Source organism: Thunnus albacares, chromosome 10 (assembly GCF_914725855.1).
Source record: "Thunnus albacares chromosome 10, fThuAlb1.1, whole genome shotgun sequence".
NCBI lineage: Eukaryota > Metazoa > Chordata > Actinopteri > Scombriformes > Scombridae > Thunnus > Thunnus albacares.
In genome coordinates, this window is record NC_058115.1 from 6,691,467 (window position 1) to 6,719,180 (window position 27,714).

Below are 27,714 nucleotides of genomic sequence, written 5' to 3' on the forward strand. Positions count from 1 at the left end.
CCCTTTCATCCTTCTATTTCATCATTTCATCATCTATAACATTGCAGTTATCTATCTATATATCCAGCCTATAGGTGTTCTTTGTTAGACGGCATGAATCTATGTTCTCACTCTCTCACACTGACAGGGACCGGTGGTGACAGTACACACATGGAGCTGGAAATTTAAAAAATCCAATAACTACTGACTAATAAGATAGATTTATCACTGAGCCTTAACACAAAACGAGAGTGGACCATCAATCCAAACTGTCCAACAAAGAGGAATCTGATTTGTATTTAAAATTGAATAGATGGACAAAATACTAGAAATAATGAAACAATAAGAGAAAAGAAAATGTGAAATCCTGGCCAGTGAAGGTCATTCAGAAATATTTTCCATTTTGTTCTCATCATCCCACATTCACTGAACAATGTGTTTTTACAGTGGGCACAATATTACATTTACTGCAGAGGTTGATGTTTCACTCTATTTTCTAACAACATTTTTATATTAACATCGGTCAAATGGATAATAACGTGAAAAGGGTCGGTCATTGTGGTGAACCCATCGATCACTAGACGCTGCAGTTGCCCACATCTCTGCAGAGTGTTTCAGTGTATTTCTGCTCATTGTTTTGGTTTCATGGTCCGCAACTTTACTGTTTTGGTTCACTCTTTTCTCTCAGTCTTTACTAGTTGTAGCAAAAAACTAGTTGTTTTTTTAATAAAGTAGCTTTATTACCAGACCAGCAATAAAAGGTAGACAGACAGAGTTTGCAATTAGCTGGTGAACTTGAAGCATTTCGCAGCTAAAGTGGCAGCTATTTTTCTCAGGAATAGTTGGAGAACAAAAACAGCATGAAAAAGGAGAGTGGATAGTGGACTGAAGCTTCATTTGCACTCCCAAGTGGACACATACATGGACAGTTCTGTTTATAATACCTTCTGTGGTCCACTCGGAGGACACGTTCCACACATGCACAGTAGATCGCCACCTACAGGAACACAGTGTTGTGACACAATAAATTGCAGATACACGAGTGTCCGCACAGAGCCTACGCATACTCCCTCTGACGATGAAATGTACGTCATGCGGACCCTGGCGGACTCTCGTGGACTCGCAGATGCAGAAAGTATAATTTCGGCTTTACTTTCACCATGTCGCCAGAAACAGAAATAGGGCTCCAAATGAATGATAATGTTGCCTTTGTGCCTGCTGGATGTGTAAATAGGAATGTGTTTGCTATCAGGTAAGCCAAAAATGTAGTTTAAGTACAAAGCTTGAACAAGGGGGTGATCAGCTTAGTGCTTAGACTGGAAACAGGGGGAAAGTGGTAGCCCAGCTCTGTCCAAAGTTAAAACATACCACCACCTCTTAAGCTCAATAATTAACATGTTGTATCTTGTTTGTTTAATCCGTACACAAACAGAAATGTAAATGTGACAGTTTGTAGGTTTTATGTTACAAAAATATTGCCAATGAGACAAGATATTTTAATTCCATTTGTGTCACTGTCAATGTCATTTACTTGATTACATGGCTTATTGATGGTATCAGGGGAAATAATAGGGTTTCCTATCCTGTGGGGATCGGTTACGAAACAGCACACACCTCCCTTTAGACAAAGTGAGTCGAACTTAAACATTATTATGTTTATACTGCAATGTGGAAAATGAAAACCCAGATTTGGAGGCCTTATTTTAGACAACAGGACTGTTGAGAGTTTTCCCCTCTCAAAGAAATCATTACCATAGCGTCTCTTTAATTTCAGTCCGCCAATGTAAGCACCTCTCACACGGTATGTAAACAGCTGCTAATAACAATTCTGGCCTCTTTTCCTTATTGCAAAATACCAAAACAAATAACCTGAAGTCAAATTAGTTTAAACTGACATCCTTGACTTTGTGTGAAAAATGGTGTATTACAGATTGTTGTGAAAATTAATTCTGACAAACTTTTATCATCCAGTATAATGGCTCCTTCAGAGTGAAATTTTGGTGATATAGTTCTAATAATTCATCACTCTGCTCCATTAATTATGTGCTTCTTCATCAATCATTGCTACACGGAATTCACATGGTGTTAAAATATCTAGTATCAGATATAAGGAATTGATGCCCTTGTGCTTAATTCACTTGGCTATCTTTGCCTCAGAATGATTTCCCTTATAGTTTTCTGAGTAGGCCATTGACTCATCATTATTTTATTAGGGAGCTCTAAAATGAAAGGCAGAGGCAGCAGCTATTCTACAGCTTCTGGTGCTGTGATCTTTGCTGTCCAAAAGGGCTGTTTTCGTCAGTGGGCCGTGAGAAGGGATTTTCAGCTGTGTTGGGAGGCAGTGTGCTGTGACTGATTCAAATACACAGCAGACATCTGCACTGGTCCCGACACACACACACACACACACACACACACACACAAACATGGTGGGAGATGATGCTGGTGTGTGCTGAGTGTCCCCCTACTCAGGGGAGGAAGAAAAAATATATTTGGCCCGCTGGTATGAGCCCACCTTTCTAGCTCTGTCACATACAAACACACAAACACGCACACACACACAGCAGCTTTTGCTTTATGATCTAGAATATCAAATGTGAGGTTCAGATGCAGAGTTCACTCCCAGTCAGTTCACACCTCAGGTACAGTTCAGTTTCACATTAAAGAGAACATCATAACACTCTGCTGCATGTGTGTGTACATAAGAAAGATAGTGAGATGTGTGTACATGAAAAAAGGTATATGCAATATATCCAAAGGCTAGTTTATGTACATCAGAGAGAGCTACAGTAAACAGAAAAGGGCAGGGAGGTAGGGAGGTAGGGGTTATCCAGTACTGGTAGGTGATGGGGCAGTGGGAAAATTCAAGCACCTGGGGATACTATGATAGTAGTACAGTATGTTTGTGTGTTGTGTTGAAGTACGTGATCAGAATACAATGTATGATTCACATTCACAGACCTTACATGCTGAGTATGCTTGCTGTGTGACTAATTCCCTCAAGTACCACAATAATCCTACCCAATGTTTTAAAGAAATCTTTGACATTTAAAAATTGGTTGGTTTCATTCATCAGCAAATACCTGCATTATTTGAAGAAGGCCTGTATTTGACCTTCAGCTTCCCAATAATTCCGTTTAATTTAATATCTTGTTACTGAATTGTTTTTCACTCAAACCAAAGGGCACAACGAACTGCAATTTTAATTTCAATTACTCTCTTCAACGTGATCTCACGAGATTGCGTATAAATAGCACACCACTTTTAAACACATTTTGCGTCATGTCTTTTCACGTCATTTAATGCTGTTGGTTAGGTTTACACCAGCTGGTGTTAATAACCATTGCCTTTGTCTTGAATTGTTTGGTTGGGTCATACTTCGTGGTGGGCCAGCAGTACTGTCATTAGTCCTCTTTTAGTTGAGCCATTTTAATTGTGTGAGTGTGCATTGTGATTGGGGGTTTGGGGTTTTTTTTGTTGTTGTTGTTTGTTTATTCCCAATTTGTAAATCACGGGTCTGACCATGAGTGATCTGGTTTTGCTTAGTATAGTTCATTCGTCTCTACTTTATAGCTTACGTGATGATTTTACACAGATAATATTTTTTCCATGGTTTATTTTGTTTATTTCTTTTTTGATGTGCCAGCACAGGGCTGTTTATGTCCTGCAATGAATATTGTGTGGTGTTCAACTAGGGATGCACAATATTGGATTTTTTGATATCCGATTTGCCGGTATTTCCAACTCACTGTGGCTGATTGTTGACACCGATATATGCACATATTTTTTTCCAGATGGCTGAGGAGACTATTACGCATGCAAGCATATATTGTATTAAGTATGATCAAGAAAGACAATACATGAAGGAATAACTTAGGAAGACTGGAGTTCAGAAACTCAGCCTTAAAACTTTAATGAACTTGCCAAGTGGGTGCAGCAGTAGAGTTTTCTTTGAGTATATTAGACAGACAGGATTAATGTGTAGGATTTAATCTCTGGTCCGCCCACCGGAGCAGAAGGTGGAGCTAGAACGTTAGCTGAGAGGCTAGCAGAGTGTTAGCCACAGCATAGCCGAAGGGAAGCACAGCTAGCAAGCCTTCGCTAGCCTCCCAGCTAACGTTAGCCCCGGTTCTCCACGTGGATCTAACCAGAGCACCGAGCCCCGGTTTGTTATTCAGGTTAAAGTGAGAAAAACAGTCCGTAGAGGGAAGCACAGAAAGGCAGCAAAGAGAAGGCAATAAATCTCATAATCGGCAGAAATGGCCGATGCCGATATTTCATTTTAGAGCTTTTATCGGCCAACACTGATGTAGTGTCGATAATATCATGCATCCCTATGTTCAACCATCTAACAAACTGATATTGTTTTGAAGAGTGTTTCTTTAGTTTTGTTTGTTTCTTTATTTTTTTCTCTTTTCCTTGTTTTGTTACACCATTGGCAGGAGGCCCTTTTTCTTTAACTGTTGATAACCAATGTTAAGCGTCAGGTCAATTGTAGTATTGTGTTTTTTTGTTTGGTTGAATAACTTCATTAATTGTATATATTCTCTTTTTTATCTTTCAGGAGCTGAGAGCCCACGGTGGTGGGGTTGGTGCTTGTAGGTGGTGGTACCTCCTTTCCTGTGTGTTGTGTTCATCTGAGCACCCTGGGTTTGGCCCTTCACCATTGTGTGGATGTGTGCGCACATGTGGTCCGGGGTGACTCTCTTCTGGATACCTTTTCTTCTCCCCCCTCCACTGGTAAGCCTCAGCTGTGAATAATTTCCCTGCTCCTTTTTAATACATGTGTGGATGGTATGCTTAATGACTCTTTTACTAATTCTTGCTATTGTTTAATCTTCTCCTCTCCTGCTTCTTAGTATAACAAACCTGATTGCCTCTTGGGTTATTGGTACTGGTCTGAGGTAACATTTGTCCTTAGGTAAAACCCCCAGGATGGTGTAGCTGGATTCCTTTGATTACACTGGTTAATGCCCTACATCCCATTCTCTTGCCACAGGGAGAAACATGTGGATAGAGTGCTAAAATCAACAGTATTTTTTACATCCTTTCTCTTTAAGCTAATTTATACTTCATATATTTCACCATTACTTTCTCTTTTCATTCTGGGTTTACCAGCAGAGATCTCAAGGTGTAAAATTGTTAACTTTTTTCAAGGTCAAGAATGTTTCACACTCAGACTCTGAAGTTGTTTTAAGGCATTTTGTTTTGGTAATGTCTCACCAAGCAAGGTTATCCATTTTCTTCTGTTTCCAGTCTTCATTTTAAGCTAGGCTAAACATATTCTGCAAAATTGATATTTATCTTTCAATCTAACTGTGAAGTACCTAGCTAGCTAGCAAGAGATATGTAGCGTCTGGGTTCATGGCTGCTTAATGGTCCCTGACGCTTCTTTGTCGGCATGCTGCTCAGAATGTGATCAAAACATGAGGATTTAATTGAGATTTATCGAGGTAAAATTGATTCCCTGGAGCAGACACTTTAATTCCCTTTTTTTTCATAAAAGGTCTAATTTTGTTGCTTGAGCAGCTGATAAAACCACAGAGCAGGAAAGATGTTTAGCAAAAACGAGCTAAATTTAATTCTTAATTTTAAACCTTTAATGGCATTTGGTGAGTATATTCTCAACATATAACTGATTCTACAGGATCACCTGGAGACCCAGAGAACAGAGAGTTTTTGGCAAAAGTGCTTAAAAATGAAATCCTCTTAAAGTGTGTGGATTTGCAAGTGAGGTGCCATCGCGGTCTACAACCCTGATTTGTCTATATATTGTCTGTCTTTTTACACATTCTGTAAATCACCCTGATGAAGGCTCTGAACTGAAACACGTTGGAGAAATAAAGAAGATTGGCTGCAACCATACTGTACCACCAACATTTGTATTAAACAATATGTTTCGCTGAACCTCAATATGTACTGGCAGGCTGAGGAGAAAATGGCAGAAAGTGGGCTTACTTTATTCTCACTGGAGGGAAGCTGTTCTTTGGAGCTCCAACGTAGAGGCAGGGGGAATTTATTTCCAGTGCGAAATGCAAGTATGATAGACATTGGGTAGAAATACTGTACTTTTCTCGTTAATTTTTAATGCCCTCAGTTTAACCGCTATAAACCTTAGAGTGCCTGCGGGTGTTCAGCACAGAGGGATCTGGTCATGCTTTATGAGCTGAATGGGTTGTTCCAACACAATCACCTGCTGGGGAGGCATTAAAGAGGGCAGAGTTCATCATCTCATGACTATTTTTCAAAAAGTGAAAAACTGTTTCAATATTACATCCCCATGTTCATCTTCTAAGCTCTTGCAGTTTCACCAGGGTGTCTGTCACATTAATTTTATCTGCACTTATAGAAGTCACATCCAGTTTATCGTTTGTTGTCATGCTGAGTTATCTGAGTGAAATGAAACAAATTTCTTATAAATGAATAATTGACTTAACCTATTACCCACTGAAAATAGTGCCATGGGTTACATGGCACTATTTTCTGTTACTCATATACATTTAAGGGGTAAGCTCCAAAAAAAGAGATTAATTATAGTTGACATCACTGATACTGTCCCGGTATGGTGTTAAAACTCTCTGAGAGATCTTTCAAGATACACTTTTTTTTCAACACACTTTTCAAGCCCTGCTCCTGTTGCCCATGTTTTCCTGTTAACTTTAATATGTATGTGGCACTTGTGGCTGTGATGTTTTGCAGCTTTTCTGCAGCAACATGAAAACTGCGCATTGAAACAAATAAGTTCAGGCTACACTACTGTTACAGGGACCATTGGATGAGTCACAATACACAACAGGGGGTTCACTGCTCGGTACACAGAGAGATGACACACCTGCCCTGTGTGTGGTCTACACTCTGCTGGCTGCCAGACTGAAGTGGCCTTTCCACCTGGCATAAACATGTGTCTCGCGTTCAAATGGAGTCTAACCATGGGATTGAGCACATATCGACCTAAGTGTACACCTGAGAATAAAACACAGCCTTGCCCTCTGGAGCTAACAAGACATTCCATGTCTCACTTTTATTTACAATGTATTTTGACATTAAACTCGCAGTGCGGAACCTTTACATTTAAATCAATGTCCGTTAACATTCAAGCCCTTGCCAAACGAGTTCACACAATGCTGATTAAGCCCATCACCACTTGATAAATCTCTCTGTATTTCACAGTGTACCAGAGTTTTTAATCTGGTGTCGGGTTTGACATTCCTGTGCTGGACGAATGAATGCATACTAGACTTTCCAAACGTTATTGGACTGAATTGATCAAATTCTGATCAAAACAAGTCATGAAACAAGTCATTCCGCAATTTATTCACCGTTTTACAGCTGCAACAGTAGCAACAGAGTAGGCTACGGCAGAGCCTATGACGTAATTAGGGTTCACCCTCTGGGGACCATAAATGTCTAATTCATTTTCAACAATTCATCCCATTGTTTTTGAGATTTTCAGTCTGGATGAAAGTGGTGGACTGACTGACATTGCATAGAACCATGCAGGTAGCGTGGCGAAAAATACATCTACCAACATCTGCTACTTATTAAGCCATCTTTTTTTTTAGCCCGTCTACTGAAAGACAAGTGTAAAAACTACAATGTGTGATTTGAAGGAGAGTTACATGCTGGAACCATTTACAGCTCAGTGACTGCGCACGGTATTCTGGAGTGTGTTGTCACAAAGAGCTTGCCACATGTGATACCACTGTGCTTTAACAGAGACCTAAACCAGCTCTTGTATATGGCAACCTGTGCTAATGTTGTTTGTCAAGAAATAATTAATAGGCTATTACTTCCTTTAAAACCAATCTTTATGCTAAGCATATTTCCAAAATGTTAAACCATTTCTTTAAGTAGAAGGTATGAGAGGAGAGAAAAACAATAAAAGTGAGATGAAACTACTCTTTCTCTCATGTTTCTCTGGCTTCCTGTTCCTGAGCAGGTGTAGCCTTTTCTCAGGCATTCAGCTCAACTCAGAATCCTCCACACACACACGCTGCGTCTTTTGTGTTTAACACATGTATAAATAGAAAATGAGACGTCATGGTTTAACAAGCAGGCAGGATACAGTTTGGGAAGATTTACTGACCATCCAACAGCTAGCATTAGCGTAGCCTCAGTGACTGCACACAACACTCCAGAAGTCCCGACCTCAGCTGCACGACTCACACACCCTCCAATTCTGAATCAAACCAGCGTCAAGTGACTCCTGAATGTAGACGTAGCCGTGGCAAGCTGGCTAAGCTACAACACAACTTTGGAATTACCGTGAGTCGCATTTTTATCCTCCGGAGTCTGTCAGCTGAACGCAGAGACCACATAGATATCAACCCTCCATTTATCCGGTAAGACAGCGAGCACGTTGAACCCAAGTGTAAAAGTGACCTTTACCGGTGAGCGTTACCGGGCTTAGTAACTGTAATGTAATAACTGAATTTCAAATTTTAATCCCTTACACTGCTTGTTACTGAAAAGAAGTAATAATATTACTGTAACACGTAACACGGAAGTCATGCGCTACTGCCCAACACTGCTCTCCATGTTATCTGACTGCAGTGGTTTTTGCATAGACAGCTATTCTAGGTTGTTTTTAATGAGTCTTTTATTAGTTTTTAAAAAGTAACCACACCCACACAACCAACTAGTGGTGAAACACCCAGATTTATACGTTTCAATCCACAGAGGTCAGTGCAGCACTGGGCAAAGTGCAGCACTGCAGCTCAACACATCATATGATGATTTGTCAGAAATTATTATTGTTCATTTGTATGCACAATTGCTCTCTTTAGACCCCATCAGTACACACACTGGAACAGTACAGAACTGCACATTACGGGATAATAATAATAATGGGTTTTATTCATCAAGGTGAAACTAAAGGGAGATGAAATGTGATGTTATTTGTTCTGTTTCTTTGGTCCGTTTTTCATTGGGGTTACCTACTAAATAAAACATTTAAAAATACAAAACTCCAGCCACATATATTAAGTATGTTTGACCAAAGGGGACTTCCTCTTGAACCAGTTGCATCCTACTCGGGTACAGTGAGTTGACCTTACAGCAGGTAAACATGAGGCGTTGCCAGATGTGTATTTCGCTAGAACAAACCAGTCATATCAGGTCGTTTACAGCTGATAAAGTGAATGTCTGGTTTTCCCCTATCCTGAAGAAGTGAACATGCCCCTAACACGTCCGTCCTCAAATTTAGAAAATACCCAAACAGCAGTAAAGACGTTATCCTATGTTTTTCAGGGAAGTACCAAAACAAAAAAAAGGATCCTTCAATCATGTCAAAATATATTTTTTCTGAGTGCACTTATATGAACAATAGTCGTCACAAAACAAAACACAATCATCAGTCTTGTTTCAGATAGCAACGTGTTTTCAAGGTCAGTGCTCTTTATCCTGCACTCTGCACATCAAAAACCTTCAAATTCCAACTTATTTATTGTACTTTGTGGGCTTTTGTGGATGTTCTGTTTTCCCGCTGTATTTGATATGAGCACCAAACAAACACCAGTTGTTGCCCAGAAAAATGCCGTCTGATTTTTGAGAGCCCATTTGTGCCATTTTCTGGCCTATCCCCCTTCTTCAAATATAAAAATCTGTCTTCTCATCCTTCTGTTTCATCACCTCCCCGCTGCAAATGAAGTTGGACTCATTGAGCGAAATCAATGATGAATAAAAGCTTTCACCTTGATTAACCCGGTCTGTCTATTTAATACATCCATTTACATTTTTCTTAGATTAAGCTTTTGAATTAATTCATATCATTAGTAATTTATCAATATGCAATGGTTCACAGTGTTTTTTTCATACTTGAGTGTATGTACTATCTTCCAACCCTCCCAATCTCCATTTAAATCTCAATTTAAAAGTGAGAGAACACACTCTGGTCCTGTAACAAATCAATACTACGGTTTTTAAAACTGTCTTGTTTCACACATGTTGATGTTTTGTTTGTTTTCAGGGCAAAATTGGTGATTTCATCCAGAGACTATTTACTTATGAACAACCACCTGTTTACACCAGAACCAATGGATTTCTGTCACTTGCACCATCTGGCATCCCCTTTTAATTAACCTCAATACATGCTGGCAAGGATGTAAAATGGTCACCGCAGGTGGGAAATGTGACATGAAATAAAACCAAAGAACAGTGAAGACCAGCCTGTTAGCCTGAGGGATGAATTGGGGAGGAATTTTACTCCGACACACAACAACAGACAAACACATATATGCAGAGAGCAGCTGGGAAAATATTGGAACTCGCTGAGATTGGCTAATGATGGAAGCTGTGCAAAAAGCCACAGCTTGATTGCAGAGTATAAACATGGAAAGGGAATGATTGACAGATGAGGTAATTTGGGGCTATGATTTGATCTCTGTGTGATTTGTATAGTTGTCATTTTCCAGAAAACCTAAATTTAATCTTCCACAGTGGAAAGCAGCATATTTTTATTTCTCAGATGAGATGTTAAACTCCTTATCTAAAACCTGCCTTTGGCTCTATACAATCACAGATAAGCAAAGAGACTTTTCATCTTACAACATTGTTCTCATTGTTTTTTTTCATGCTGCCTATCAATTAAGGATCACAGTGTGGTAGTCTATACAAGTATGGTGTTTGTAGTGTGCAAGTTTGTTGAAGAAAAGAAAATTGTCTTCAGATGTCTATCTTACATATGACGAGACTTCACCAGAAAAACAGCAGGACTGGTTGTTTGTTAAAATGCTTAAACAATCTATTGAATACAGCGTCGGTCATCCCAGGCCATGTGCTGACACAGGTCGCCTGTGTATGGTTAATAAAACTGTATGATTATGTCTTCTAGATTATGTCTTCACCTTGCAGTGACTCCCAACCAGGGGGTACTTCTGCCGTCGCCAAGAGGTACATGGAAAGATTCTGTAGATCATCTAATTTGATAAAATTGGAATTACAAAAATAATTGAACGCACATTGAACACCACATGTTGTAAAGAGTGGGTGAAAACCTATACACAAGTAAGCAGAAAAGTCTTAAAAGTTAAAGCTAAAGCTAAAAATAATGGATAAATGGTTGAAATTGTTCTTGTCTCCACCAACTCCTGCAAAAACATCTGGATCTTCAGCTTGCTAGATGTTTCACTATGTTCACTAGCTAGTCGCTAACTTTGTTTGCTGTTTGGTACTGGCCACGTAGCGTACAATAAAGGTGTTGGCTGTTAAACCACAACCACAACTAGTGACCTCTTGTGATTATGTAAATTATCACTGTTGTCTTTCAAGATCAATAGTGGAAGTGTTGTGACATTATTCTATCACCTCAGAACTCTCCAATGAAGAGCTCGAGGTGGTGTCTAACACCATAGTTTGCACTTGAACATTGTTTTCTTTTATCCATGACCACGCTCTCTCACCGACCTTAATATAAAAATAGCATTGCTCTCTTTTAATATTGTTGCACTCTTGGTGGACAGTAACAAAAAGAATTAAAATCAAAGCAGCATGACCAGAGATACAGATTAGTTCTTAAGAGGCACGTACAAGTGATTTATTCATTCATCAATTTCCTTGTACTGAGAATTTTCTCTGAGGTACGAAATGAATTTATGAGTGGTCGAGACCTATCGTACGAGTCCTGAACAGACAGTCTGCCTTTCTTCATAAGGGGAAAACACTTCAAGGACAAGGTCACTTCTGTTGTCTCCCTCAGGAGAAATTTGTCGTGGACAAAGGGAATTGTTGAAAGAACAACATCACAATAAGAAAAATCAAAGAAAAAACACAGTAAATAAGAACACACATGCAGACACTGGCCTAAGATAAAAAATGATCATCAAATTAGTAAAAAAAAAAACATTCACTCTATTAAAAAACTACAGTCTTAAGGCAAAAACATCTGAAGCATGCACACCTTAGTAAATAAATTGCAAACAGACATCTCACTTGTTTACCAGCAAGCACACAATATGAATATTAATATGAATGAGTTTGGAGTTTAAATATGATACCAAAATCTACTAAAATAAAATATATAACTGAGACAAACTTAAGGCAAAATTAATATTCTGGTCACCATATCATCATCATCATGGCTGCCATTTTACAGAGATGTTTTTTAGATTTTACTTATTTATATTAGATTTTTATCGGCATATTTTGGTGCAGCATCCTCTGCATTTTAGTAGTTAGAACTTTCAGTATAGACATTTCTCTCATTCCAAACAACCTGCACTATTCGGTTGTTTTGGTTTAAGATTCTACAGAGTTTCCTGAGCATATTTATTGCCTGAAGTTGTACAAAAGGGATTAATAATTAAAGTCCCCGACAAATACTACAGCTTCAGTGAGCAAATTTACAAGTGATGCCACCAAAGCCATTGACAGCTTGTGCCTACTTCACAAGATTAGCCTATAACTGCCACGTACTCCCTGATATATACCGCTCCATGTTACAATGAGCCCAACAGCAGAATAAGATTCAATCCCTAGATCCCATTATATCCCATTATACACTAGCACTTGTAGACACATGGATGGGTGCCATTGTGGCCGTACTTCTGTGATACTTGTGAGAAGTGCTCGGAAGATGAGATTAGATCAGAGGACGGAGGCAGAGGATTTCTGAGGGCTTGTGAGTGAATGTAATTTATTTTGGACACGGTGACATGAGGGCATTCAACAAAAGAATGAGTCTACAGTGGTAAGTGAGGGCTTTGTTCTGACTGGAGTGGAAAGGTCAAAGGTCATTAGTGCTTTGAGGAGCCTGGAGGCAGAAAAGTTGAAGTGACCAGGACAGCGAAGTTGCGTGAATCAAAGAAGTCACTTTGAATAAACAAGGCCGGTGGCAAAATCATTTCAGCAGGGGGCAGCATAAAACTGCTTGTAATTGAGGCTTCAAAGCTTAGACAAGGGGTCAGAAAAAGAACAGATATCCCATCACATTTATACTTATATGGTTCTGTTGTTTCCCAGAGAGTGGAAAATTCTGTCCTCCTTTTCCCTTCCTCCTGTCAGCAGCAGTCAGCCACTGGACTGTACGATCGGGCTAGATCTGTCTCTTTCTCTCTTTCAAATAGAGTTCCATATGAACACTTGTACCTTTTCACTTTCTCTGTTTTCCTCTTTCTACATTTTCTTTTCCTCATTTCCCCTTCATTAGGTGATGCATACTAGATGAGAGTAGTGTTCCCCATCTAATATTTTATTCTCATTCTTTCTCTTTTTGTCTTTTTTGTGACTCATTCTGTTGACAGCTCTGTCCTCTATGTCTGCTCCTTCTCCTTTTTTCTCAGTTTCTTTGTTATGTTCTCTCTTGTCTTTTCTTCAACATTTCTGTCCTGATTTCTGTCTTTTGGCTTCTGATCCTAGTTTTCTTTCAGCATAAGAGGGTTTTAAATAACTGTGATTGCAGAGGTTGGCGAGGTCTTATCAGTCACTTAAACACCAATCGAACCCACCACTTTAATTCCTTTTTTTAATTAGAGAGATACAGAGGTTTCAATGTTACCTCTGCAATGTTGAAGAAAGAATATATACCCGAGCTGTTCTCTGCTGTGGTGTTCAGGCTGTGGATGTTTGGGGTCAAACTGGATAAAGAAATGATGATAAAGTTTGACAAAGTCAATGCTTTGTCAATTAATTCCTCCTACAAAACATTTCAAGTTCATGTTCGTTCTATAAGGACACAGGCAGGTGGTGTTTTAGCCCAGTCGGAAATGTGTCTGACATTTCAAACAGGTAAACTTCCATTCATTCATCCATCTAAGCAGACACACCAAATATACAATGTAAGACAGAGAATACAAATTACAGACTAAAAGTTCTATAAACAGATTAATTTTCCAACTTTTGGTCACAAGTTTCTTCAAATCAAATACTAGCCCCAATGTTAGCTTGAATGGTGAAGGCTCTGAAAAGTTTGTAGCTTGTTTCTTTGCAGAGGATGGCAGCTGTAGTCAGCTTGGATTCACAATGGGTTTCAATGGCAACCCACAGTCACAGCAAAACATGTCAAAACATATCAAAATGTCCATAGACTTGTCAAACTGTGTTTCTGCAGCATAATCCATTTCTCTGTGTATCTGTTTGTTCTGTATATTCCAACCAATCATCACTTCATCAATAAACGCGCTGAATATGATACTGCTGGTGGAGTTTGGAGGTAAGAGGACGTGATAGTGTAACACTGAAGTCGTGTATGTCAATAAAATGGGGAAAAACTGTGTTTGGAACATAATAAACAAAATAAAGATCCACAGCGGAGACATGAATTATGCTGCAGGGGTGGTTTGTCTTTCTTTGGACGTTTTCAAATGTTTATTGCTGTGACTCCATTGGAATCCATTGAACTAGGAAAGGAACTAGTAGGAAAAGCACAGTTGTAAAAACTAAAATGAACAATGGCTGAATTCTGTTTAGCTGCTTCAGTTTCAGGGTCCTGGTATTGTGCATGCTGTCACACTGTCATGTCTTACTGGGACACTTGAATAGAACTAATTTAATGGTTATTATGTAATTTTGGCATTTTTACAATGAGAACCTTTCCCATCTCTACCATCCAGCCCATATGACTTGAACGTGACATGAGCATCAGCATGTTAGCGTTGTCATTGTGAGCATCTTTGCATGCTGACATAGAGTGTCATTCATAGATAAGTTAGGCTAACCATGTCCTGACCCCAGAGATCGATATCAATCTCCTCATCTCACTCTCAGGAAGAAAGCAAACATCTTTTCTAAAATGTTTAACACTGAATGTTTGTACGTATTTGTTTGTTTTATCCCATATTAATTTGCATTCCTTTGTTTTCACTCTTTTTATTCTTATACTCTTATCCTCACATCTTCCACTTCTTCTTTTCGCTTCTTTATCCCCACCAATTTGTTATCCCATGCCCTCTTCTCCCCGCTATTCTCCTCTCCTATCTTCTTGACTCCCTCTGCTTCTCTATATCTCTCTCCTCTTCACCCCTTGGTCCTCACTTTCCTCTCTGGTTTTTTCCACTCTTGTATGGAGTTGTGAATGTTCTGTAGAGTCACTGGGTCTTCTGTTAAGCTTTTCCTAAACCCTGGGAACAGGAGATAAGGTGGTGGAGGAGGTAGATCCCTCCTCAGGGTGTTTTCTTGCATACTTTCTCAATCGCAAACCCTATGATCTCCTTCTTTAAGTTTTTTTTTCATGATCTCTTTTCTCTCCATCTAATTTTCTCACTCATTTCCCTTAAACATACAGCATCTTTTTTGCATGTTTTCTCCATCTCTTACTTCATGTCTCTTCATATCTATGTTTGAGAGTGATATTGTCTCTTTTTCTTTCTATCTATCTATCTATCTATCTACCCCTCCTTCTCCACGTCAGTCTCCTTCCTCTTGTCTCTCTCAATTTCTGTTCGTCTCCCTGCCTCTTTCTATCTTTCTCTCTGATCATAGCAGTGCCCTTGTGCTGTAAGCTGTGTGATGCTTCAAAAGAGCAACAGCAACTCTACTTTTTCCCAATGGCGACATCTTTCTTGCTGAGCGCCAAGGATGTCGGAGTGAAAGATTTGGCGAGGGAAGGGGGGCAAGACAGAAGAGAGCAAAGATATTGAGAAAAAAAAAATGAAAAGACAGAGAAAAATATTAAAGACAAAACTTTGCAAGACAAGAAAAGAAAGGAAATCCAGAATGAGTGCAAAAAGAAATCTGAAATTCTCTCTTGTGATGATGTGTTTGAGGATCACAGCATGTGTGGCCCTCAAATGTAAGAAAGGCAATTGGATAAAGTTGTTTCTCCTTCAGAATACAACTGAATAAGTCATAAAAGTAATGTCTTTCATATAAGGCTATCTGGAGTTCAACATGGTGCAATCACAACACCATATTATTTTAATATTTCAGTTCTCAGATATGTGAATGCAGAGATCACAGAATTAACATGGCCAAAATAGTACTCTTGGTCTTTATCTATACAGTACATCTATCACCTCTGATATGTGGAAATGTTCAATTAATGTGCAGCCATCAAATTTGATAGGACATCAATTTGAGGACACACAGAGTCACAGCTGATTGTGATTGGCTGAATATAAGACTGCTTATCGTATCTGATCTGATCAAACTTAACTTGATAGACGGCTCTAAGTGCTGCTACATACTGTATCTCACAGCAGGTTTAATGTAGCACAGCACAGGTTTTATTGATAACAGTGATGATACCTGGATCCTGTACAGCTGTTCTGCTGACAGAGCCTGTCTGCCTGCCATGTATGCTGGATCTTCATAGGTCATTTTTTTATGTAAAGCAGTTTGCCTTCTCATAGCAGCACAAAACAGTTGTTGGTAATAAAATTAAATTCAGCCCAGTTGTGACAATTGGCACTTATGTCTGCAATAGTTGCAAGATTATTACTTTTACGCATAGTTCTCCTTATTTAACAATTTATTCCTCCAAATTAAATGACTACATATGTCATCTTTTACTGCCCTTTAGAATAACACATTTCCAGATCTGACGCCTCTATTGGTGGGATAACATCATTTGTCTCTGCCCTCCAAAAGTCTTCAGTTTGACAGCTGCTATCACATTCTGGTAACTTACAGTACTCCCTCACATCCATTTAGCAAACACCTAGAATTACCATAGCAACTATCCCAAACACCCTAGCAACCACCTAGCGACACCCAGGAAACCACCCTGAACACCATTGCATCCACCTCGCAACCACTTTTAATGCCCTAGGAACTGTCCAGGAAACCATAGCAACCACTTTGCAACCAACTTGAAAAACAGTAGCAAACAGTGCAATTACCATAACCAGGGCACCATAGCAACCTCCTAGCAAAAACCTTGAAAACCCCTTTCTACCACCCAATTAACACTTAAGCAACCCCTTAGTAACCAAGTAACTATCATTTAGAACAACTTAGCGACGACTCATTTAGGCCCTAGCAACTGCCCCAAAAGTCATAAGAACCATACAGGTTCATGTTAAGTGCTAACAACTTTGCAGCCAACTAGCTACAGCAACTATTCCAGGAAACAACTATTCTGCTTGATACCTAAATATTAATGTTTCAGCAGGTAGGCTCTGAACACATTAGCTACAACTTTTAAAAATGCTAAGTTGAAGCTAATGTTATGAGATAGCAAAAACAGATTACTGGTAGAGGCACCAAGCAACAGTCCCACTTACAATTTCTTTTGGAAATTTTGGGGTCACTGGATTCCATTTATGGTCAATAATTACAATATTTAATGACACCCATAATGAAAACCACTGAGCTAATCACATGCTAGTAACTTTAGATTTCATATCATTTTAGAAGAGCAAAATGTTCGACCTTAACAGAACACAGCATTAACATATCTTTTTCATATTTTCCTTCAACACAAACAGAGAAGAAAATGAACAAATATTGTGGGCTGAGTGAGGAGAGAAAATCGATTAACCCTCAGAGACCTGCATGGCGTCTGCGCTCTTGGTTGACATTACTGTCTTTCAGAGGCTGGCTTTTAAAGCTAGAGTGAAGATACTGTTATCATTTGAAACTAGACGATCTAAGGCATCTATTGGTACCACCCATGTCATGCTTACTTGTTGAGGAGGGAGCTAAAACACAATGTTTATTAAAGATTTATGACTAGAGAAAGTTGACACACAGTGCTGAGCTGCACTTCAAATTAATCTTCAGGATTTCAGATGATGTATACTACTTCTATGTGGTATATACTGTTGACCTGCTATCTCCCCCTAAACATCCAGTCATCCCCTAAAAAAGACAAAAATGGGCTTCATGTACTTGCACCTACTTAGCCTCTCATGCTTACTTCTTCTGTCCACAAGCCCAGGAGTTTGTATTAAGCACAGGAAATTCAAATTAAGTCCACATAATCTCGAGTTTCTATATCTGTGCCTGAGCATTTAGAATCTACTATGTCCCCTGCCTCTCTTAGACTCAGGCTTTAAAGCAGTACTCCAAAGTTTGACATTGGGAGGTTTGAACTTGGCTAAGAAGTTGGCAGAGTCACATTGTTCTTTCCCATAGCTTTGCTGCCGTGAGGTTATTGTCAAAGACAGAATTGTTCATTAGTAAGACAGTCAGTGGCTACTCGCGACAGGCTGGATTATGGTGAGAGGCTGGAGGGGAGAGAGGGAGGAGGAGGTAAGAGCTGGCAGAGCAAAGATGAAGAGGAAAATCTTGAAGTGAGGTGAAACACCTCCACTTCATCAAATTATATGTATGTGTGTGTTGTTTGAAGACAGACTTGAAAAAATGTGAACTTGCCCTTTAAGTCAATGAGGCTACTTTATTAGCCAACATACATGCTGCAGCACAATTAACTGACTGTGGTACTATATTATACTCATCAGTGCTGCCACATAATTACAAAAGCATGAACTCTTCAACATAATTCGTAAACATCATTTCTTGGTGCAATGAATTATGGTTATTGCAGTTCACACTATTGAGATACACACTCCCTCCCTTTTCTTTTATGTTTATCTTAAGCAGAGATACTAACTGTCTTGTACATGTAGAATGTCAACCTTCATCTTGTGTAGTTTGTCATTACTCTACACCTGTTTGTGTGGTTCATTCCTGTTTTAATTTACTAACACATTCTCAGCTGAGCAGCGTCAAATCTTTTCTGTAAACATGAACAAATGCACTGTTTGAACACCAGCTTTATTCCTTACAACATCCAAAATAAATTAAAACTAAGTTGATTTAGAGAGCTACCTAAATATAACTGGGATATTGGAAACCCCAGTTATAATCTGCAGAGTACATTTTTTTACTGGCTTTTATCTGTGGAAAAAGGACAACGATTTATCATGAGGAGTACAAATTAGAGAATGGCAGATTTTTTTTTTTTTTTTTTAAATAATTGAATACATTGGTATTTAGAGGAATCAGAAATGTAATGGCTTATTTTTTATATTGATTTTTATATATATATTTTTTTTTTTGATTTTTGGGAGGCCATCAGTTGGCCTCCAAGAAGTTCTGGCAAACCATCAGGGGACTCATGAGGGGGAAGCAGGGCTTAACTCAGGCTGTTTTCAGTGGGTGGAGAACTGGGACATTGTCAGGCGGTGGAAGGAACACTTCTAAACCTGACTGACATTCCCTCTTTGAAGGAGGCTGAGTTGGGCGACTCAGGGGAAGCCTCACTCATATCCTTGGCGGAGGTCTCTGAGGTAGTCAAAAAGCTCCTCAGTGACAAGGCTGAATGAGATTTACCCTGAGATGCTGAAGGCTCTGGACATTGTTGGGCTGTCATGGCTTGCACACCTCTTCTTCAGTGTCACATGGAGATTGGGGAAAGTGCCTGTGGACTGGCAGACCAGGGTCGTGGTTCCCACTTTCAAAAAAGGGAAGGGAGGATATGCTCCAACTATTGGGGGAACACACTACTCAGCCTCCCAAGGCTGAGTGCTGATGCCAGGGTGCTGGACCGGAGGCTCCGGCTGATTGCTGAACCAGATTCAAGAGGAAAAATGCAGATTCCATCCTGGCTGTGGAACAGTGAACCAGCTCTTCACCCTTGCAAGGATACTTGAGAGGTTTAAGACCGTGTCCCTCAGGGCACCTTGTGGGCACTGCTGTGGTAGTATGGGGTGCTGCAAGGATTTCAGTCCTTATATAAACGCAGTGAGAGCTGTGTCTGCATTCTCAGCAGTAAGTCAGACTCGTTCTCAGTGGGTGTTGGGCTCCACCAGGGTTGTCCCTTGTCACCGATTCTGTTAGTGATTTTCATGGAAGGAATCTCAGGGCACAGCCAGGGGGAGGAAAGTGTCCGGTTTGGGAACCTCAGGATTGCTTCTTTGCCTTTTGCAGATGATGTGGTTCTGTTGGCTTCAACACATTGAGCTGGAGGGCATTGCCGGGGTGAATGATGTCTGGGTTTCCTTACTCAGTCTGATGTCACCGCGACCCGGTCCTGGATAAGCGGTGGAAAATGGATGGATTTTTGATTTTTTTATTAACTTCACAAGCTGCATACTGTTGAGTTACAGTTACAATTACAGTTAAGTGTAGCCATACTAAGAGTTAAATATTCTAGTATTATATTCAAGGACGCTCCACTTTACTTTATTGATTACTTGCCTCCTGAGCCTCATCTTGCAATCCACTTTTTTTCTATTTCTGTCCTTTCATATGTACCATACAGATAACCTTGGTACAAGTGTCTTGCTGTTACCTGAATGGGCTAACAAATGGGCTGTCGTTTGCATACACATCCAGCTGATTCCATGAGAAAGCACTGTACATACTTGAGGACCAACAGAAAAAGAAAAGGTATGGGAAGAAAGGAACTAGGACAGGCGCATATAATTGTTCTCTTTTGTACAGTTTAAGGATATATTTAAGTCATACATAAGGTCAATAGAAATTCTAGTTGTTACCAAGGCTTGGAACAAAGTTGGAAGATCAATGACATCTCTTCCTTGTGTGAAGACTTGTCTGTAGTTTTGATAGCTAGTTTTGCTTGGCCAAAAGAGAGCTCCTTCCTTTTCCTCCTGAGCTTAAGGAACACAAACACAAGGAGACAGTGATTAAACACAAAGCCAAACTTTCAAAATAAAGCACAGAGTAAGTCTAACAATGGGACCACTCAGTGAAGCAATAAATAACAATGTTACAGGACAGGAATTGACAGTGCTGCTAAGACAGAATGAAAAAGGAAGGAAGGGAAATATGTGAGGAGAAGATTACAGACCTCAGATATAGTTATTTTATTGCCATAAAATAACACTTCCAACCAATAAATATCAGTAAACACTTCATGTTTGGAACTCACAGCCAATAGCTACACACCACAAGCTAAAAAACACAGAAAGAGACACAACACCCAAAGCTCTGGCCTGTCAGGCCAGAGTAGGAGCAAGACAGATGAACATGAGCAGAGGCAGAATACCAAAAAGAATGAGGAAAGCCCACAAAGGAAAAGGAAACAGATAAACAGGGGAGTAAAACGAGTTAGATCAATGCTTTATCAGTGTTCCCAGAACCTAAAATCCCTTTTGGCTTGACTTCAAGATAACTGTGGTTGCTGGTGTTTTTTATTTTTTTGTTTTTTTTCTTTGCCAAATGCTGTAACAATTGATTTTAAAGTTCAGTTAATTAATGTATTTCCTTATTGTAAATGCCGACTCATTCCCACACACCCTCTCTGGTTATCTTTACACAGAGAGGTTTTGCTTTTGTGCAGAGAGGAAGATGTACATAGGAGTGAGAGGACCGAGAGAGAAAGCACAGAACTTCAGCAGTTCAGTCTCTTCTATTGTATTGGGGTGGTGGCAGATGCAGAGCCAGGGGGCACTATACGCTCACTACGCAAGTTGCGTAGGGCCCCGCAAATTATGCAAGAGCCCTGTCTCCCCCTCGTGTCAAAGCAGATGTCAATGTTTACAACTTCAATGAGAGGATGACGCAGAATCATGCCTTTGGTCACGAACAGAGAAAAAAGAAACACCATGAGAGTGAATTGAGGGAACAGCAATCAGGTAAACTTGTGTTCTCTCCTCTCCAAGTTTGATGTCAGCAAATAACAGTAACATAAAGTTGATGTGCTAGCTTGCAGTGCATCTCTCTCTAGTCTGTCTGTCTCACTAACCTAACTGGGTAGTGCATCTCCTGGTCTGTCTGTGTCTTGCTTGCTTGCCAGCCACTTCCAGGGCTGTGTTCTGTGACATGCCTGACAAAAGTGAGAGTGAAATATAGCAAATTATTTCATTTGATAAACGTCAATGAGAAACAGTGCATATAAACTGCACCTTGGAAAAAATAACCACATCGCACATGAACATGTAGTCATATGCGTGTGCACAAAAATTAAACTAGTCCAGACAATATATGGCATGATATGGCACTCCTCATAATTTTAAAATAAGATAATGATTATCTAGTGTCTCAGTCAAGGTTTAGTTACAACTCTGGACTAATGCAAGATGGAAAGCAATGGATTGACATTGACTGTTGATTAAATATTGAATTTAGAATGTTGATCAGCTGGGAATACTGGGCAATATGGATGCATATCTCTCAGCAAATAAAAACCAAGTTTTCAAGGAAGCCATGCCATAGTATAAATAGTATTTTTATATTTGAAAATGTATAAAAGGAAATCTGGAGGAGCCAGGTTGAATGGGCCTTATGCAGCTGATAAAATAAATAATAGTATTGTTATCTATAATTTACAGGTGCTATGCTTAAGTTTGTCAGTAGAGGAAATGCTGGATCATCAGCCAGTACAAGCACAAACTCAGTAGATCCACAGCATCATCCAGTACTAACACTAATCTGTATAGGGCTATTTATTCTTAGACTAACAGATGGAGCAAACTGTTTTAAAAGAGGGAGGATTGTAGTGGGAGCACTGGGGTGTCAGGTGTGACTGTGGCAATGGCAAATGATTTACATGGCTCACAGCTGAAATACACCAAGCAAGGACGCAACATGCCATGAAGCCAGGGCAGAGTGGGGATTCTACTTGCTACACCACCGTCTCCGTCACTGCATGCATATTGAGTTTTGCCAAGTGAGAATGCAGTTGATTATTCAAGGTTTGGAAGTGTAGACTATATTAACATTGCATTAATTAACAACACCGTTTTCACTACAGGATCATGGATAGACATTGATTTGATTGATTTATTTTAATTTGTATTGCAAAGAAAACCCCACAAGGTTGCACTGCTGCATTGCGTTGCTTCTGGTACAACCAGGTATTTATTTTAATCCTTTTTTAAACAGATGTACATATATGTTCTGTGTAGTTTTTACCTGTTGGAGGCCTGTGTAGCCGCATTTACAGAAAACCAAAATAGACCAGCTTCACAAAAATAGAGATGAGCCATGCAATGCGTGCAGCTTCCATGGTCAGTGTAGCAGCTTCAGTTGATTACAATGGACGTGCTCTGCTATGGCCGTGCTGCGACAGATGAGTCGCGTGGCATCCATGCCTGGTGTATTTTGGCTGTCATGGCTAAGGTAGGACAGCCCCTTAGCAGAATTTTTGCTTAGGGCCCCAGGGAGGTCAGGACCGGCTCTGGGCGGATGTCACAGAGGCAAATATCAGAAGATATAAATGAAACTTGAAAGGAAGTCGAGAACTGTGTATGTGTGAGTACTACTTGGGGTAAGTGGAACAATATATTGTTTTGTAATCTAGGTGAATTGACCCTTTAAACTTGTACAACTGCATTAATGTGAAGGCAGCTCATCACTGAAAAAACAACATCAGCAGCCAATGAACCTTGGACAAAATACTGATTACAATTATTAATAAAAACTTCAATAGACCTTTCTCACAACAGACAGTTTAATTTGTTAAACACAGGTGTGATTAATTAATTAATTATGGCTGCATTCCATTTAGGTGTAAGTGGTCCAGGTATTGTGCATTCTGGCTCACAATCATCATTTACTGGTACGCCTTAATGGAACAGACTTCTTGTTAATGTTATTAGTTCCACCTGTGTGTTTCCTGCTATGAAAAGTCAATCTAATAATAAAAGTAACTGTAATTGGTATATGTTTGTTAGTAATGAGTCTTATGTTTCTTAGAATAAGCAGATACATGGTGTGCACTCTGGACTTCTCAACATTAAAGGCAATGCGTGTCATCACAGGTTTTCACTTATTGTCACTAGGCCTCAGCTCACACTGAGATTAGGTGGAACTATGCTGAGAATTAAGTGAAGTCACCTCTTTACTAACAGGGTATCATTTTTCTTGCTGTAACAGGTGAAATAAGGCTAAAAGGAGAGCAAATGAAAAACTAGAATATATTGGAATATGTCATAGGTATAATACATGCTTAGAGAGCACTGCCCATCTGTTCATGAACATATTGTATGATGAGAAGTGTTCCTGCCTGGGATATGCTCCTGCTCCAGATCAAAAGTAGCTTTTCTTTCAAAAAGTCACAAAAACCAAAACTTATAAATCTCACGTAAATATTCTTTCAACCTTACTCTGTTTTGAAACCTTTTTGATTGGTTTTACTGTCTATTTATTTTGATAATTTTATTGTTTTGTTGTTGATTTCATTGTCAATTTTTACTGTCTACCTACCTTTTCATATAAAGACTGACCCCAAGGACTTGTGGAACTGAAACTGAAAGGGCTGGTAGGGGCTGCAAACATGAAGATACTATGACAGAGAAGAGGATAAATCCAGTGACCATAAATGCTATAAATGGTGTTTACATCTGTCTTACCTCCATTACACCCCTGGGCACAACTCATGGGAATAAAACAATGAAAACAAGAACTGGGTTGTAAAAAAAAAAGTAATTTCCTGTTACGGCTGACATTTTTTACAGTGCATTCGAGAGCTTTCATTCCAGCCACAGCCCTCCATCACCCATGGGTGATGTGACCACCCAGGCCTTTGTAATAGCTATTGAACACTGATGCGTGTGACCTTACAACCAATAAGCAGAGGGACTCCCATATTCTTCATGTGAACAGACAATTGAGGTGCACCTCCACTCTTTTCCCTCTTGTTTATCTCTGTGTTTATCTCTGCTGCCGCATTCATTTTGCCATCACTCTCAAGGCCTTTCCCTCCGCCCCCACACCTTCCCACCCACCTCCACTCTTTCTTGCTTTTGCTCTCTTCACTCTACAGCTGCTCAGGCTGGACATTGAAGAACCTCTGCTCCCACACATTCACACACCTTCGTCAGAGCCCACGCGCACACAGAGCACGTCTTCCTTTCAAGTCTTCTTTTGAGCCACCGGAGTGCATTAATATGAATACATGTCTCATTATTCCACATTCACAGTGCACATTCAAAGTCATCTGCCTGCCACTCAAAAGTGGAACATGATAAACTGGTGCTTTACATAGAGCAAAGCATAGTCAGACTGGCCATTGGGTGCACTGGTCACTCTGTGGGCTGCCTAAGCAGCCCATAAAACAAACATGAACAAGTGGATTCATTGCAAGAAGAAGTTAGCTAGCAGGCCAAGTCGGTCTAAATGGACAAGAACCCGAGCATAATGAGGAAAGGTGGTACTGAAAAGGCTAGAGATAAAAAGTCACTTTAAGCTGATGCTACCTCATGTATGGAGATAAGTTATATGTTTCATATTGCGAGCACTAGCAGCTGCAGCACTGACAGTGCTAACATTAGGGACAAGGTCAACAATGCTGCTGAGATCCAGGGTGAGGGTGAGCACAACGTCAGTGGTAAGAATCTGACAGGAGCTCATGATAACACATAGCTATAAATTGCAATTCTGTATGTGTTTTTACATTAGCTACTTGCATAGCTGAGCTACCTGAGGGTCATGGTGATAGCCATAGGGAAGGCTGAATCTCTGTGTTCGTTGAGTTAAGTTATAATGGTATAGCCTATATTTTTCTTACAACTGCTTTAAGTGTCAGGCTCAATGCACTTCCTGTACTGCAGGACTGACATTGGGGTTCATTTGTTTGTACATACATCTTATGAGCACGTACACAGAGAAGTGCAGAAAATAATGTGTTGGTGCCCTCTTGAGGCAGAGGGATCCGACATGCATGCCCATGGTTACCAAATACTGAAACGGTACAACATGATGACTGATGCATACCCTATCCTTGGCCTTGGCTACAAGTTTCTACTCACCCTCTCAATCACCCAGGTAACCTGTAAGTGGAGGTTCTCTACCTTGAAGTACATAAAAGGCAGACTCAGGAGCAACCTCTCACAAGAACATCAAGAGGCTTTCATGCTGATGGCCACGAAGAAGGACATCCTAATGGCCTTGGATACTGACATGGTGATTGACAGTTGCACAGAAGGCGAGCTGCTGAGGAAACTGCTCATCCAATAAGATAAAACATTCTCTACAACTTGCTTAGATGACATGTTTGTTGAACCCAAATGTTGCTCACCTATAATTAATTGTTTATATTGTCTTTTCTTTCTTTTAGCTTGCCCCTAATCAATACCACCACCATCTCCATCCCCACCTCCCTCCTCCACCCTGGAGTGAGGATACCGACGCTAGCCTCAGTGCCCCTCTCTCCGTCATTCCCACCTCCTTCCTCCATCCTGGAGTGAGGATACGTTACCCCACCTTTTTTGTTTATTTTTTATTTATTGTTCATAGACACCAATACCGTAGCACTAGTACAAAGGTCTAAAATACCTGGTGTTTATTTCAATATTATTTATTGATTATAAACCAACAATTCCAAAGAGTAATTGTACTTTAACAGAAGAAGAAATATGTACAGTAGATGTTTACACTTATTATTTATTGTTTATAGACCAGCAATACCCAGAAGAGTAACCCTGAAGAGTAAGTCCTTCAAGTTTCAAGATTAAAGTGATCAAATTGGCAATGGCATTATCTGACTTATTTCCCGTGTTGAAATAGATTATACAGTCTATTCAGATATAGACATCATGAAACAATAGCTGTGTTTCCATTAACCTATTTTTATGTGCATTTTGAAGTATCGCATTGAAAAAGCTTAATGGAAACACCAAACCTCGAAAAAAAATTCCTCAATTTTGCAAAAAAAAATTTTTACACTCGCTTGAGGTGGATTATGGAAATGTTGAATAAGAGTTTATGCGCAAAATGAGTGGAAACGCATTTGTTGAATAAATGTAGCGAACCTTTAACTTAACATGACTGACCAGCTGTTTCCACTCGTGGTGTCTTCTGGCGTCTCCAGATAGCATTAAGCATGGTCAATACTAGCTGACATGAAAGAACAATTACAACTTGCCAAATTGAAACAAATTCCTGAAAACCTCTCTCCACCGCCATATTCTGATGAAACTATGCATTGCATAGCCTAGTCTATTCGCTTAAAACCAGTTGATGGAAATGCACCTAATTTGCATTTCACTTTTTGCGGCATTTCAAAAGTTTGCTTAAAATTCTCTTGTTAATCTAATGGAAACACAGCTACTGACTGCACAATATGGTAGCCTGAATGTATCATGGTATCCTCACAGTGGTGACCTGCTGGCAACAAACCTCTTACCTGCTCTTAAAATAGCTCTGTATTAGTGTTACAGTAGCCTAGAGTATCCATCCATTTTGCTTATAAGTGGTGGTATTAAGGGCTGGTGTGTTTGTATGTGTGTCGATGGGGCAGGGGTCATGGAGTATCCACAGGCTGGTTGTGGTGGGCTGGTCTGGCTAAAAATTTCCAGGGCCATTTTTTAGTCTCAGTGCGTCCCTGGAGCAAAGACAATTATCTGAAGCATGTAGGCACACATTGTGCAAAGAAAGAAATGACAAACAAGGGAGAAAGTGACTCAAACAAAGGACGAAAGAATGTTGAGTCTATATATCTTAGTATCATATCATCTTATTTTGCTTAAACTTGTAACATATGCCTGTTATGTGACTATATTTCACTTGGTCTGAATGCAAGTTAAGATGTATGGCTCATTTTCTTGCTTCAGCTGTTATTTTCTTAATAGCAATAAAGTTGAGCACCATTTTCTTCTTCTTTATTGTTGTGGGACTCTAGTGCTTTCTGCTAAAAAACAAGCTCAGCTGTATCGGAAGCAAAATGGAATTATTTCACCCCCTACAAGAAACCCTCTATTGCTTTCATAAAAATCCAATTTCAATATTGAATATGAGATTCACTTACTTATTGAGGTGGATTTTTTTTTTTTTGCTTTTTTTTTTTTTTAATAATCTTAATTTGGATCTCTCCTATCTTCTGTCAGTATGCACACTCTGTTCTTAAAAAGCACACGTAATGTTATCAGGAAAAAGAGTCCACAAAAAATAAAC

The 27,714-nt window shown here is 39.6% G+C and overlaps 1 long non-coding RNA gene across 1 annotated transcript; it reads left to right on the forward strand.

Moving 5' to 3' along the window:
- Positions 1–4,044: 4,044 nt before the first annotated feature.
- Positions 4,045–27,420, forward strand: LOC122991006. The gene is made up of 3 exons (XR_006405509.1): positions 4,045–4,719; positions 25,588–25,725; positions 25,880–27,420. It is a non-coding gene; the product is annotated as an uncharacterized LOC122991006 (long non-coding RNA).
- Positions 27,421–27,714: the final 294 nt, after the last annotated feature.